The sequence below is a fragment of the Euprymna scolopes genome, chromosome 8, assembly GCF_053919585.1.
Source record: "Euprymna scolopes isolate OS-2025 chromosome 8, ASM5391958v1, whole genome shotgun sequence".
NCBI lineage: Eukaryota > Metazoa > Mollusca > Cephalopoda > Sepiida > Sepiolidae > Euprymna > Euprymna scolopes.
In genome coordinates this window covers 44490515-44505458 of record NC_136489.1, presented here as the reverse complement: position 1 = coordinate 44505458, position 14944 = coordinate 44490515, and the positions used below count along the sequence as shown (strand labels likewise).

The window sequence follows — 14944 nt, the reverse complement described above, 5'->3', positions numbered from 1 at the left end:
CGACAAATAACACAATAAGTTTTCTGCATGAAATATTTGCACGTTTTGGTGTGCCAGACATTATAGTCACATATAACGGAACACAATTTACATCAAGTGATTTCAAGGACTTTTGTGACACTTTTCAGGTAAAACATAACTACACCACCGTTCCACCTAGATCAAATGGATTAGCGGAAAGGTTCGTAGACACGGTAAAGCGTGAACTTAGAAAATCAATAGGGACCCCGACGGATAGAGCATTACTACAATTCCTGCAAATATACAGGATAACTAAGAACCCAAATACACCGTCGAAATTATCGCCAGCAGAATTAATGTTTGCTAGAAAAAATAAAATCACCATTTGATAAATTGATACAAAAGCAAGCAATCGTCCATAAAACTACGCACACATCACGTAAAAGGTTTAAACCTGGTGATCGTGTATATTTTAAATGCATGAAAAATAATATTTCATATTGGGAGTTTGTTACGGTAGATAAACGTATCGGCGACTTGGTCTACATGATAAAAGGTTCAAAAGGGATACACAAAAGGCATCAAAATCAATTGAGAAAACGTCATATAAAAGACAACAAACATGACAAACCTGATGAAAAGGAAGATCCAATTGATATACTATACGAAGCGTTTGATATCGGACCACCACAAACCATGCTCGAACCGAGAAGATCGGGAAGGAAAAGAAAGTTTACAGAACCAATTATAATGAATGCCAATAGAAAAAAGATATTGAAATCTACACTTCAAATCTTGGGAGGGGATGTTGTGGAGACGCCCACTAATTAACAGATGGGGGCGAGTGAGATATATAAAGGCATCAATCACCAATACCGGGGGAGTTCTGCAACGACCGCCAAATAGGCAAGACGCCTATGTTGCCTCCAGTAAGACATGCAACACGCCACCTGCCGGAATATTTCCAACTGAAGTATATCTGAAGACATGTAAATATGTATATAACTTGTCTGCCTAATACATTATTGTTATACCTTTACTTACCGTGTTCTTGTTAATTATTTGTGCAGACACAACACAAGTTGAGGCTATCATTTTCGAAGATCAATGCGTGACTATTCGCTAAATTATAATATTGAACTCATTGTGTTTTTTTATTTAGATATGTTTCAGAGTGTAGTGTAAAAGAGAGCATGTTGAGTGTTGCCAAGTGATCTATTTTTGTATTCGAATAGATTCACACCACAGGAGACTTGATGAAATCAAAGAAATGTACGACTTTGTAAAAATCTGCCATCGCGCATTCAAATATCACCGGAAATCTGTGGAAACAACTTCCAGTTCAAGTCCCAGATGAGGCATCTGTTAATAAAGTTGAGGCTACCATTTCCGAAGATTAACGCGTGGCTATTCGCTAAATAGCCCAAAAGAGTAAGTATATGGAAACTATCATTCATGATTATTCACATTTGAATAAGTTTTTTGACAGATAGATTCCCAGGTTGCTGACATCTTTTCAGATGTAAGAACGCGTTGAGTGCCCGATGATAAAAGGAGATGTGCCAAGAAGAGGAGTCAAAGTTATTCAAGAGACTGATTACACAGGATAAAAATGGAGTCTATCACCATTATCTCGAATACTTACAATCTTTCGAGATCAGGACAGAGTAGCGATGATAGATTTCCTGGCAAATGATACCACAATTACAGGAACCTATTATGCTTCGTTTTTGAGGAAATTAAGAGAAGCTATCAAAATCAAGAGGCGGGCAAGATCAGCAAAGGTATCTTCTTCCTGCAAAACAATGCTTCAGTTCATAGCAGGCATGTCACCAGATCTGAAATCCTCCCCTTACTCTCCTGACCCTCTGACTCATTTTTTCCCGGCCGTGAAATTGTTTTTATTTTTTAGGAAAGCGTTTTCCAGATAATGCAACTTTGATTTCTGAAATCACGTCGTGGTTGGAGGACAAATCTGGGTGTTTTCTACAAAAAACGGCTTCCAGAGCTGCATTAAACGAGGGGATAAATGTGTAACTCTTGTAGGTTTATATATAAAGATTAATAACTGTGCTATGTTTCGTTGCTCTACTGCTATGAAAAGTGAGTCAGAGGCATTACTTATTGAAGGCCTCTCGTATCTCCAGCTCAATCGAATAACAGAAAAAAAATCGGCCCTTCACTGTCGACGTCTCTAGACGCCGGAAAATTTTCTATTCTAATAATTTCTTTCCTTAGACCGCCTGCCTTCGGAATTCCCTTCCTGCTTCCTTGGTGTACCAACACGCAGAAAAGTAAATGTAAAGGGAATAGATATCTTGCTGCCGAACTCCATATAGCTCCTTAAGTTACAATGGCAATGTTTAGAGCGAAAAAACTTAAAGGAAAGACCAAGAAAACATTCTCGTATTTTTCTCCATGTGTTTGGAAAGTCTAACATTTTTAATATTAGATCCATTGACATATCCTAGATCTTAAATAATTAAATTCTCACACACTTTAAAAAATTATGCAGTTCTAAGACAGGAATATTTTGAATAGGACGCAAATAGTTTTAATTGTCAACAAAAATGATGACGTCATAGAAAGTGATGGTTTGTTTTACAATCCACATTGATTCAAAATATTGTAAAAAAAAACAAATATATAACAAATAAATATTATCAAAGGTAAGATAAGTTAGTCTTCTACCTAGCTGGATTGGATTTTAGCATTTTTATTTCAATGTAAAATGATTATTGGGCTCGAAAAAAAATAATGTCGAGCGATACACGAACACAAGGAAAATTGTTGTTAGTGGCTGTACATAGGCGAGTGTTTTTCGTGAATATTTTCAGTCGAGCACCTTCCATGAAAACAAGTGAAGCACACATGCCCCCCCGTGAGTGCACAGTGAACGAAGCATAAATAATGACTAAGTTCAGCATTTGCCCCCCCCTCCCCTATTTAGCCCCCAAAGTCCTCAGGGGAAGTCAAATCCTGGTGATAACAAACAAATTGTGCAGTTTTAGACCGTAACATATATAAATTTGAGTTTTGCACCATGTAAAAAAAGAAATGACTAAAGTCCATCATTCCCCCCCCCATTTAGCCTTAAAAGTCCCCAAGGGCTTAACATATTTAAATTTGAGTTCAACACTATGCAAAACTGCTAAATAGACATACGCAGAAAATTTTAGACAAATATGGTAAAATAGTCCCAGAAATTGAATGTTTTTATTAGCCTTAAAAAAGCCCCTGGGGCACACCCAACAGTTATCGCGAAGTATGGACAAACAAAATTATATAGAAATCAATTAGTACAATTTTTCAGAAAGTTTTATAAAAATCCAAGGCATCGATTATTTTTAATAAGCTCAAAACTGTCAATTTTAGCCATCCTAACTCGACAGGAACCCGTAGGGAGGGTGGGGGACCAGAGTTTTCCCGGAAAATTCGTTCTGTTACTTTATTTTACTCATATCATGTTTAATGTTTGTGCAAAATTTCAAAAAATTCCAAGGCGTAGTTATTGAGAAAAGTGCAGACGGGCGAACGGACGAGGGTGAAACGGGAGACGAATAACGATAGAGTAGAGATAGTCTCATAAAGTAAATTCTCTAAGAAAAACGTAGCAGGAAGGAGACAAGAACATCGTGCACTAAATTTCGAAGTCTTGTTAAATGATTTTTGAAAAAAGAAAATCGCAAAGACTATAAAAGTATTAAATGCTACTCTGGGTACAAATGATGACGCCATAAAAATACTGCCGTTAGCAACATTTTTTAAATACAAAACCATGAATCTAGAAATGATATGAGAGTTCACTTCCCTGCGGATAGACCCCATAAAAACCCAAGGATAATAGAATTACCAGCATACTCACATCGTTAACATTGTGATTTTATTTTTACACCAGCGGTGACAAACATTCTGAAATTCATGGACCAGTAAATGTACACTTAAATAATCATGAATTTAGGAAAAACGCTAAGTACATTTAGTAACAGGAAAAAGAAAAAGACGAAGATGAAAACAACGGGAAAAAACGACGACGACGATGATGATGACGACGGCCGCTTGGGAATACCAACTGCTGTAAGCATAGACCGCACAAAATAGTCGTGAAGAATGGAAGAACCGAAGAAAGAGAGCATTGACCAGACCTCCACTGGATTAGTGCAAAGAGTACTAGGGCCCTAAGGAGGCCTATTGCCACTGAAATTGCAGTGAAAACCGATGGTCGTTGCCAGCGAGAGATCAATGGTAAGCGGCTATTGCGATAACGCAAAGTAATTTGCAAAAGTGATGGCGAGTACTGAAAATCTGGGGAGACTTGTTGACTACCAGACTCCGGAGAACATCGTCCGTTATTATCAGTAAGTAATTGTTGATAATAACCTGTGCGATAATTCCTAAAACCATTAATAAGGTAAAAGTAGAATGAGAATTACGTGTACAGGAAGTTACGTCATAGGCAGAAGTCAGAAGTAACATGTAGTGAAGAAGAGAGGGAAGTCTTTATCTTTAACAGATAACCTGTGTTCAGTGGCAATTCTGGAATCTCCATTTTTCTTTATACTACCCCTTCCTCTACGCGGAATATGGGTGATGGGTGAATTATGTGTAACAGTGAAGTGCGGTGTGAGAATGAAATTAAAAAACATCACAGAACTGAACCATAAAGTAAAGGTTGGATTTTCTTCTTCATGTACGTAATTGCAACTATCAGGCAAGAGAAAGATAAAAATGTTGGCTGCCACATTACCACTGCGACTACAGAGAGAGAAACAGGTGTTTTTGCCGACGAAGTGGATTACAAACACACTATGGGATAGAAGAATATTCCACAGGGTGTCAGATAACATCGTACCGTATGTTACATAACGTATTAAGTACGCTGTCATGTAACGTTTAATTAACAGGCAATTGTAAACGTTACAGCAACAAATATTGAAAACATATCGGAAAGGACAATTGGAAATAGATCATACACCATCCATCATGACAAATTCCTGCGGCCGTGTAGCTATAAAACAGAGCTGTTAAACCCGATATAGTGATAGAGACAAGAGAGAGAAAGTAGCAATCCTAGTTGAAGTAAATGTCTCTAACGAGGCTGGCCTTAACAGAGCTGAGAGCAGGAAGATAACGTAATACCAAGGCTTTATGTATGATATGAAAACAAAAAAAAAAACCCTAGAATATTAAGATCTTTACCATTCCAGTAATTATAGGAGCAACCGGACTCAAAAAGGAATTTCAAACCCTACCTGGCGAATATACCCGGTGAACCAAGTGCAATAGAAATACAAACAATTACACTCAAAGGAACGGTTAAAATCTGAAGACCTCTTGGTTGGAATGACTGAAATTGTTGGTGAATGGCTGGCATCCAGTAGAATGCCCCATCCCCAGCAAACAAAATAAAATTAAAACATTAAAAATAATTGCAGTATTTAATAAAATATGAACCATATATTTTAAATCATCGCCTCTATTTTGCCTTTAGGAGATAATGCCCCCCCCTATGAGAGTAAGTGGACGTGTAAGTGAAGCAAGAGTTTCACAATCTCCATGACTTCACTTTCCCTAAATCAACAGTTTGATTCCAGTGGTAAGAAGTCCAGCACGAATTAAAACAATGTCGAGATAAACAGAGAGCACTTACAGCACTTGGTATTCCCAAATGGTTACCCATTTTAGTACTGACCAGGTTCAACGTTGCTTAACTTCGGTGATCTGACAGGAACTGGTGTATCAACATGATTATGTTGTAAGTTTTAGATAGCCTTAATTTTGTCTTTTTTTTTTCTGAGAAAAACAGTCGAATAGATACACAGAATCACGTGGTGATAAATAGGAGATACGTGTCTTTAAAATATAATCCCGCTACAACAAACGACGGACCGTGTGAAACCAAAGGTTTTATTAAAGAAGTCGAGACAAACTAATGTTAATCAGTAGATCTAGACAACTTAAAAGCTAATTTTAAGACGGGTAATAATTGGTAAATGTCAAGCAGGAATTATTCTCTTTTAAAAAAAACAGCTAACAAAATAACGCTTTGTTGAAATGCGCTCTTCATTTATTTGCTTAGGTTTGAATTAAGTAAACTGAACCCATCACTAAAAATTCTATAATACAAAGACAAGCGAAATCAACAATTTGTATCATTGTTCACATTAAACATTGACATTTTTGCCAGCATTTGGATTAATATTCAGGTCTAAAAGTTTAGTGCATGCTATGAATGATAAAATTATGAACTGACTTTTGAATTTGTACTATTCATTCTTAACATTATTCGACTATCTATGCATGAATGCAGTGAATAAAGATTCGTTGTATGAATTCGCCCTGGTATTCTTTGTGCAATATATATATATATATATATATATATATATATATATATGTATGTATATATATACATAAATATGTATATATATGTATGTATATATATATACATATATATGTATATATATGTATGTATGTATATATATACATATATATGTATATATATGTATGTATATATATACATACATATATATATGTATGTATATATATACATACATATATATGTATATATATGTATGTATATATATGTATGTATATATATACATACATATGTATATATACATATGTATATATACATGTACATATATATGTATGTATATAGATATGTATATATATGTATATACATACATACATACATATATACACACATACATATATACACACATACATATATACATACACACATACATACATACATATATACATATATACACATACATACATATACACATACTTACATATATATACACATACATACATATACACATACATACATATATATACACATACATACATATACACATACATACATATACACATACATACATACATATATATACACATACATACATACATATATATACACATACATACATATATACACATACATATGTATACACATACATACATATATATATACATACATATATATGTATACACATACATACATACATATATATGATGATGATTGCAACGTCTTGTCAGACGAGTGCCACTCCCTCAGACATTTAACATCCATGAGCCCAAATGCCTGAGGGAGTATCTATACAAAGATGATGTTACAGAGTCTTAGCTTTGTACGACAGCTAAGTCTCTCTTTCGGTTCAAAATGTTGAGATCCAGCAACAAGCAAGAGCAAGATAGCCAACAACAAATTAAACTGCAGACCAGCTTAATGCGGGTACTGGTCTCCCGCTTTATGGTTTTTTAAATCAGAGATTTGCTTCTCCTAGAAAGATTGCCTTCACCACGGCTTACGGGAGCCCTCTCCACCCCAATACACATACACACACACACACACAAATATACACGGTGCTAGTTGGCCGTTGACCCATAAAAAGTGTTCATTCGCCCTTTGGAAGGTCTTGTTTTTAATCCTCCAGGGAGACTAGCCGCCCTCCTCACCAAACAAGTCTGGTGGGGGAACCAGTTTAGTCGCCGGTGACCCGACCATGAGACAGGTAGTACTGGGTTACATGGTACCAGTAGCATATGACATGACCTGACACAAATATTTCTATCAAGAGCAAATATCATTAAAAAGTTTGAGGGAGACATGATATGGGATATAAGATCCATGTATATGTCAAGTGCTACAATTTCAGTGGATGAATTGAGGGAAATAGATAAATATTTGGAGTATGTTGACAAATTGCTTGGAAATAATGGGCATACTCATATAGAATGAATTCCCGGAGCGGTGCTCAAAAAGAACTGTAATAATGAAATTAGCCAATATTTAATTTGGGAAATTTTAATGAAAAGGTGCATTTTTGTGGGATCTTAGTACATGTAGTCTTAGAGGCGTGTTTGATAAGGGGGAGGAGTATGTAAGTGATTAAGGAGGTGATTTGTAATGCCTACAATTTATTGATTTTTCTTGTTTTTTTTTTATTTAGGAGTTCATCCTTATCTTTAAATTTAGTGATAAAGAGTTTTTTCATTTAAGCAAAGGAAACAAGAGGAGTTAAGTGATTGACAAGTTTCAGGATTTCCCAGTTAACAATTGGTGTTGTCTTTTCCTTTTAGTTCACTATAATATGCAACCAATCATATCTTATCACTATACTTTGGATTCATGAAGGAACTTTTATGGTTAGTGTATCTTTGCTTAAAAGTATTGATGGTTCAGATCTTATTTACATACTACTAAATCTTATTTTCCACAAAATTTCACCAGAAATGCTTTCATTTCCACTGAAAACAGATATAAATAGAGGCTGAACAAAATTCCATATTTTTCGACTATAAGTTGTTCCCCTTTATATCTGATTTGAAACGGACGATACCGAGGTTCTTACTTTCTATAAAAAAATTAATGTATACTAAAGCAATACTCGTCCAAGGAAAAGAAAAAACTTAGTTACCCTAAGAGGGAAATTTGAACCACTTCTGTTCTCTTACGTAAATTAAAAGCAACATATATCGCTTATCAACATTATGTCTAGCATCCTTATTTCAATTTGGATCAAAATTCATTACATGATTTTGATTGAATAAAATACATAAAATTGAGAGTGGCGTTCTAAAAGTAATGACAGAGAAATTGCAACTTGTGTATCTATGACCTAAAAGTTGACTTTTTTTGGCAGATATTGACGGTGTGAGATTAAGAAACAAATAACCTGTCATGGACGTTCTCAGAAGCAGTGATGCCTCATTAAATTCCTGGCAAAGGTGCATTGTAAATGGTGCTGATCATATAGGAAAATACATTTTAGAGCACAAGGTAGCTCGTTTTAATGGTACAACTTCAATCTTCGTAGCTCTTCAACTTTTTGAGTTAAAAAAACTCGGAGTCTTTAATTTTGGAAAGATCTTCGTATATATATATATATATATATATATATATATATATATATATATATATATATATATATATATATATATATATATATATTTCTCTCACTTTTACAAAAAAAATAAATAAATAAAAAAATAAAAAATTAACGTAACAGTTTCTTAACTCCCTAGCTATCAACATTGACCTATTTTATGTCGATTTTTTTTTAAAGATTGGCAAATTATAACTCATAATCACTCCAGAATGTGTCGGTGCCATTCAGTGGGTGTGTGCTTGAACAATTTTTTTCTATCAGAGAGAAAGCTGTCAGGAAATGATTAAAGACTCCCAGAATGCTTATTAAAGAGTTAGGCGAACTTCATTATTTAGCGTAAACAAAGACACGTGATTTTTTAATACGGAAGTACTCTGAATGAATGGGAAACAAAAAAGGATCTGTGTAAAAAAAGCATCAAACCTTCAGGCAGGCAAAGACAGACGCTTCATTGTGCGATGATTTGAATATGTAACATCGCCATTCCTATTTGTAGAGTCGTATATATATATATATATATATATATATATATATATACACACACACACAAAGTGAGTATTATATATATAGCAGTTTAAATTGCTAACTTGAGCATACCTAAGACTTAGTACTTGGATAAGCGAACTCACCGCTGAAAAATTACCAATTACAAAAGGGGTTTTATTAATAGTAACAAATTTACAAGAATCATGAAATTATGAAAAAAAAAGCAGAGATCATCAGCTGCTTACTATATATCTGTTTCAGAGATTTGGAAACAGGACAGCTGTTAAATTTATGGTTCTCCAGTAGAAAATACTACTTCTCCAATGAGAAAAAGTAGACACAATCCAGTTACTATTGGATTATTATATGAATAATATACGAGGATCGTTCAAATAGTAACGCTTATTATTTTTAATTAAAAAACTAAAATGATGAAGAACTACGAAAGCAGGAGTAGTACTATTAAAATGATCGACATTTTGTGGCTCATAATTTATGTTTCTACATAGCACCATTCTCAATAAACTTCTGCCACCCTCTTTTGATGCTTCGGTCAAAAAAATCTGGAGCGCGCTTTATAACTCAAGCGTCGTACACTCTGAAATCGAGGAGTCCATCTCTGCTGATATTAATTGCATCAGCTTCGTAAACGTTCAGCAGGTGCCGGTGAATGTTGATCAGTTTTTTTTCTGTATGAAGGAATTCAATAACGCATATCTACTTCTGACGCACGTCCATAGCAAAGGTTGCTTTCTATGAAGCTCATATCAATATTTGCAACAGAGAGGCGAATCTTAAATAATAAATGCATGAGTTCACTCATCATAATAATGCAATTTGATCCATTCTGACTGAATAATAAAATAGGGGGTATTACATCTGGAACGTCCTTCGTAATATATAAATAAATAAGTATAATACTACTTTTTTTACAAGGTGGTCACCACTTATTAAGGCCCGGAAGCAACTCGGGATAAGGATTATTGCGTGTAAAGTACGTTAGTGTTGACATTTGATAAAGTGTCTTACTTAAGGGGGCGATTCATCAGGAATTTGTTTATGATGGACTTGAAGACATACAGGTTTAAGTCAGGTGGGAAGCAAGTAAACGGAACAGAGTTCCACAGGCGTGCACTTCTAAGAAAGAAACTTTTTTCATGGAATCTACGTTTTGGTTTTGACACAGATAAAGAATGGGAAAAACTTTTGACAGTGGTTTCAACTAGACGAGAGTTTTTCGTGAAAGATTGACGAGGGGGGGGACCAGGGATTGGAGCTCATTCTTAAAAACTATTCTGTACTATGCTAGTTAGCATATAATATTATACAAGAATAAAATTGCATGAAAAAGGTTAAGTATCTTTGATACCAAACAGGCAAATGGATAAGATAAAGAAACCTGGCCGTACAAATCTAAAAATCTATATGCAGTCTTGGAAGTTCATCAACTTATCAAAGGCTTTAATCCCAAGTCGTTTGTTTGAAAACGACTTTGCTTGTAAGTCATTTAATCACTAATTTAGTCAATCACTGCATTAATTTGCTTCCAAATATTGTATGTTATTGTAGGGATTATCTGTTTACCTTGAAACACTGTTTCAGGGATTAAAAAAAAAACAAAAACAAAATAAAAAAAGAGTCTTATTCCATGGTTTCCGAACTCCACCTCCCGTAAAAGTTCCGGATATCGGAGCTAGTATTTTGCTCCAAATTATTTTTCTTACTAACTTATTTGCTATTACAAATCTTCCTTATCAGTGTTGGGTTAGGGAAAATTTTATGTTGCTAATGCCAGTTCAAAAGTAAAGCCTATTTTTTTAAATCCAAGAATTAAAGAGCTACGAAGATTCTTGTAGTATTAAAACGAGCAATGTTTTTGAGCTTCGAAATTTATTCATCAACAGTCACAATCATTCTCAATGCACTTTTGTGGCGATGAACGATGGCTGTGCATGGGCGTCCAGAGCGCGTTTCATCATACAGGGATCGCTCCCAAAATAAAGCGTTACTTTCGGACTTTCGGAACGCATTATATATGTCCCCAAAAATGTTTTCACATCTCGAATGACAATATCGTTATGCCCATAGTGAAATGGGATAGTTTCGAATATAGACGACAAATGCAATCGAATAATCATGTTCGCCAATGTTCAAATTGATGACTATTCTTTTGCAAGCAATGGTGATAACACGCACCAAGGAATTCGCAAATGCCACTAAACAGGTTAATAGAAGTACAATTTTAGAGACACCATATATATATATATATATATATTAGTTTGTGTCTGTACGTTTACTTCGATGTTATACGTCAAGTGAATGATTGGACGTTCTATAGCTCGAATTTTATAGGTTAGAACGCATCATACTATCAAATATTTTATATTAAAAATAATTGTTCATTATTTTATAACTAATATTGCATACAAATAAATTAATCAATGAATAACGCGTGAACTCCGCTCTCTCGTGAGTAGTACATTGTTTCTCCCTTTTTTAACTTATGATAGCAAAATCCTTGAACACGGGAATCTATACGGAATATCTCAACAAATGCATATTATTCTTGTTCCGTTAACTATAACAAAAGACGACTTGGCAATTTTCATGCAATTCTTAGTATCGCCTTCAGTTAGAATTGAACCTTCAATCTTCTGAAAACTGGCACTTTGAATTTATTTTTACTTCATCGCGTTATCTGTAACATCATGTGTCCATAGATAAGATAAAGAGTTCCGTTGAAAATTATGTACACATTTCTGAGTTCCACAAGATGTACCTAAAGATAATCGGAGGTTACATCGGTCGAAACGTTTCGAAAAAAGCACCTGAGATAAAAAAATAGTTCGAAAAAATTCAGTATTTTAAAAATATAAAATGAAAACAAACACATACTTACACACACATATACATATTAGTGCATACATAAATATACATTATATATGTTGAGTTTTATTGTAGAAGAATAAAGACTTTACTTACCGTAAAGCAACAATCTTTCGTAAAAATAGATTCCTCTATAACCGGTTGCATAGTAAAATATATAGAAATAAAAGAAAGTATATTTTTATATCGATAGTGGCGGATATTTTAGTTCCACATATATTGTGCTTGAAGGCTTATAATATATGCACATATTCTGCAATTCGGATTTTGGGTCTCGGCATAGATATGGTCGTTCGACTCGCGAAACTTAGTTCTATGCGGTGAACCAGCTGTCTTATTCCATGTTTCCACATGAATTTTATAAGCAGATACTATTTTATCAATTTTCAGCATTTTGCTACAAGCGTGCCCAAGACGGGAGTAGGGCTAGATAGCAAGTTATAATAATATATATGACAATTCAGCGACACAGAATTTTCCGTGTTGTATAATTGATTCCTAGTCAAGCTAATGTACTGAATTGATGCTATCATGTGTTTTTATATGCACTCGTATTAAGTTTGCCCAATCGGATGCTTTTGTTGTTCCCGCCATATTTTTCTATCAGCTATTGTTTTTATTTTATTTTGAAATTGATTTTTTTAATATATATTACATGGATCAGTTTGATATCTGTTAAGTTTTTCCAGAAAATTTGATCAGAATTACCAAAAGAGGAACCTGAATCGAAGAACACACACATTATATATATACATATATATACATATATAAATACATATAAATACATATATATATACATACATATACATATATAAATACATATATATACATACATATACATACATACACATATACATACACATACATGTACATATACATACATGTACATATACATACACATACATACATGTACATATACATACATATATATACATATATATATGTACATATACATACATATATATATATGTACATATACATACATATATATATATGTACATATACATACATATATATACATACATGTATATATGTACATATACATACATATATATACATACATGTATATATGTACATATACATACATATATATACATACATGTATATATGTACATATACATACATATATATATACATACATATATATATATATGTACATATACATACATATATATATACATACATATATATATATGTACATATACATACATATATATATGTACATATACATACATATATACATATATATATGTACATATACATACATATATACATATATATATGTACATACATATATACATATATATATGTACATATACATATACATATATATATGTACATATACATATACATATATATATGTACATATACATATACATATATATATGTACATATACATATACATATATATATATGTACATATACATATACATATATATATATGTACATATACATACATATATACATATATATATGTACATATACATATATATATACATATATATATGTACATATACATATATATATACATATATATATGTACATATACATATATATATACATATATATATATGTACATATACATATATACATATATATATATGTACATATACATATATACATATATATATATGTACATATACATACATATATACATATATATATATGTACATATATATACATATATATATGTACATATACATACATATAAACATATATATATGTACATATACATACATATAAACATATATATATATGTACATATACATATATACATATATATATATGTACATATACATATATACATATATATATGTACATATACATACATATATATATATGTACATATACATACATATATATATATGTACATATACATACATATATATATATGTACATATACATACATATAAACATATATATACGTACATATACATACATATAAACATATATATATGTACATATACATACATATAAACATATATATATGTACATATACATACATATATATACATACACATATATATATATGTACATATACATACATATATATACATACATATATATATATATGTGCATATACATACATATATATACATACATATATATATGTACATATACATACATATATATACATACATATATATATGTACATATACATACATATATATACATACATATATATACATACATATATATATGTACACATACATAGATATATATACATACATATACATATGTACATATACATACATATATATACATACATATACATATGTACATATACATACATATATATACATACATATACATATGTACATATACATACATATATATACATACATATACATATGTACATATACATACATATATATACATACATATACATACATATATATACATACATATACATATGTACATATACATACATATATATACATACATATACATATGTACATATACATACATATATATACATACATATACATATGTACATATACATACATATATATACATACATATACATATATATACATACATATATATACATACATATATATATATATGTACATATACATACATATATATACATACATATATATATATATGTACATATACATACATATATATATACATACATATATATATATATGTACATATACATACATATATATATACATACATATATATATATATGTACATATACATACATATAT

The 14944-nt window shown here is 32.0% G+C and overlaps 1 protein-coding gene and 1 pseudogene across 2 annotated transcripts in view; both read right to left on the bottom strand.

The window, feature by feature from the left end:
* LOC145283542 (carbohydrate sulfotransferase 15-like) overlaps positions 1-14944 on the bottom strand; it is a 373389-nt gene that overhangs the window by 141618 nt on the left and 216827 nt on the right. The gene's annotated exons all lie outside the window — the stretch shown is intronic.
* Positions 5605-5722, bottom strand: LOC145284374 (5S ribosomal RNA; annotated as a pseudogene).